The sequence below is a fragment of the Rhinoraja longicauda genome, chromosome 6 (assembly GCF_053455715.1).
Source record: "Rhinoraja longicauda isolate Sanriku21f chromosome 6, sRhiLon1.1, whole genome shotgun sequence".
Taxonomy (NCBI): Eukaryota; Metazoa; Chordata; class Chondrichthyes; order Rajiformes; family Arhynchobatidae; genus Rhinoraja; species Rhinoraja longicauda.
The window spans coordinates 56,214,367-56,216,872 of NC_135958.1; the positions used below are offsets into that span (position 1 = coordinate 56,214,367).

Here is a 2,506-nt window from a genome sequence, read left to right on the forward strand (position 1 = left end):
AGGGACCCGAACAGAAACATTGTCTGTCCTCCACAGATGCTGCCTGACTGGCTGAGTTGCTGCAGCTGTTTGTGTTTTGCTCAAGATTCCAGCACCTGCAGGGTTTTTTTTGCTCTATAGTTGAGCATCCGATAGTTAATTAAAAATGAGTTTACCTTTTTGCTTTGATTAGAAAAAATATGAATATATAGTAGATGCTACTCTCCAAATATTCATGCAAAAAAATAATGAGGTAAATAAATAGGAGCCCTAAGGGTTGAAAACAAATATTTGGGAATTAATAACATTTATCTCTGAGTGTTATCACAATAATTGGAAGAGATTCATAGCCTATCAATTACGTGAGGAAGGGATGAAAATGGGAGGTATTCTTCTCCATTTTAAATGGAACTAGACCAAGAGGACCCGTTGGGTCGAAACCTCTCCTGCATTGGTGCAGCACCCTCTCCTCCCCCCTCCCCCTCCCCTCCCCTCCCCTTCCCCCTTCCCCTCCCCCACCACTCCATCCCCCTCAACCCCCCTTATCCCCCCTCCTCCCCCTCCCTCCCTACCCCACCTCCCTCCACCCCCCTCCCTTCCCCCCTATCTCCCTAGGAGATAGATTTAAACTTTAAAATGTGAATAACTTTAAAAATATAACACCGATTTCAATTAAACTTCTTCCATTAGCACCAAAGGGACGACGGTGAGTAAGGTGGGCTTAAAATTGTCGCGCTATCGTGTACCGTTTTGGCTGTAGTTCAGGAACAAACAAACAAACAAATGAGAGTTTTAGTATATAGATGACATTGTACCATTTTCTAATAAGTTATCAATAATACCAGAATAATAGAATATAAATATATTTTACTGGCTGGATTCAGTAAGCGTAAATCTGTTTTTCTATGTTCGATGTTTGCAATTAAAATTTATTTTGCATTGAAATTGAACTTATCAGGTACTTATTATCAGATGGGTCTGCAGGTACTTATCAGATGGCTCTGTGGCTTAGTTGGTTAAAGTGCCTGTCTAGTAAACAGGAGATCCTGGGTTCAACTCCCAGCAGAGCCTTAATGCAAAATGTTTAACTCATTTTTGACTTTGCGCAACAAAATAACCGAGGATAACATTTCTGTTTGTTCAGGAACCAGCAAGGAAAGGATTTTACAAGGCTATTTGAAAGTCATTGCAGGGCACCACTCAAATGTTCCATGCTTGCTAATGCATTAAACTCAAGCCTGATGTTTAAAATTTGGGCACAAAAGAAACAAAGAGATCGTGCTTGTGAATAGATTGAGTTGAAGCCCAAGGGATCGTCAACATTCGCTCGTAATTCTTATGCTGTTCCCACATTCCTCACTTGTAATTTCATTAAAATCACAACAATGGGTCGTATTTTGTGTCCAAGTTGAGATTTGGGCGATATCTGTGGTTGATTGACTAAGTCGCTGCTAAGACCATGCTTCTGGCAGGAGGCTCCAGAATTGGGAGTAACATTCTCAGGAGGTTAAGATGGAGAAATGTCTAAGTGCCAGAGATTCTAAATCTGGGGATTTCTCTATCGGAGTGGACCGTAGATGCTCACGATTGATCGGATTCCACGTTTAGAACAATCGATTATATTTTTACACTAAGCGAGTCAGTGCATGTGGGAATCGGGCAATGTAAACTTGGGGAGGGGGGGGGGGGGTGGGGGGGTTAGTGGAGTGTGGCATAGTAGTCAATATTCAAGATTCAAGATTCAAGATATCTTTATTTGTCATCCAAAAAACAAGTTTGTTGGATGAAATTTAGTCACCCACAGTCCAACAATAAAAGCAATAAAATAAGCAAATTACACAACCCCAACCAACACACAAAAAAAAGAAACATCCATCACAGTGAGTTTCCTCCAGTCACCTCCTCACTGTGATGGAAGGCCAGAATGTATTTTCCCTTCCCCTGCCGTCTTCTCCCGCGGTCAGGCTGGTGTCATTGCCACATTCCAGGCCGCGCCGGACGGTGAAAGGTCCGCAGCGGGCTGACCCAAGCCCTGCGATCCGGGGCGGGCGAACACGCTGCCGCCGCTGCTGCACGTCGGGGCGGTCGTGACTCCCGACATTGAAGCCCCCGCCGAGCAGAGAAAAATCCCGCGGCCTATTTCAGGCTGCTTGATCTGCTGCCTCACAGCGCCAGAGACCCGGGTTCGATCCTGACCTCGGGCTTTGGGATGTGGAGAAAGCCGGAGCGCCCGGAGGAAACCCACACGGCCACAGGTAGAACGTGCGAGTATCCCACAGCCAGCAAAGATACGCAGGTTTGTAGGTGAATTGATCTCTGTAAAATTGCCCCTCATATGTAGGGAGTGCAGGCGCACGTGCTATAACTTAGAGCCAGTGTAAATGGGTGATCGATGGTCGGTGCGGACTTTGTGGGTCACAGGGCCTGTTTCTATACTTCATATTTCAATCAATCCATCCATCCATCCGATCGGATAGTCAATGGGGAAGGGGTGGGGGGGGGGGGGGGAGTGGTGAGTGGTGCTAGT

At 45.6% G+C, this 2,506-nt stretch overlaps 1 non-coding gene across 1 annotated transcript; it reads left to right on the top strand.

Moving 5' to 3' along the window:
* Positions 1-976: 976 nt before the first annotated feature.
* Positions 977-1,050, top strand: trnat-agu (transfer RNA threonine (anticodon AGU)). Its single transcript has one exon. It is a non-coding gene; the product is annotated as a tRNA-Thr (tRNA).
* The last annotated feature ends 1,456 nt before the right edge of the window (positions 1,051-2,506 follow it).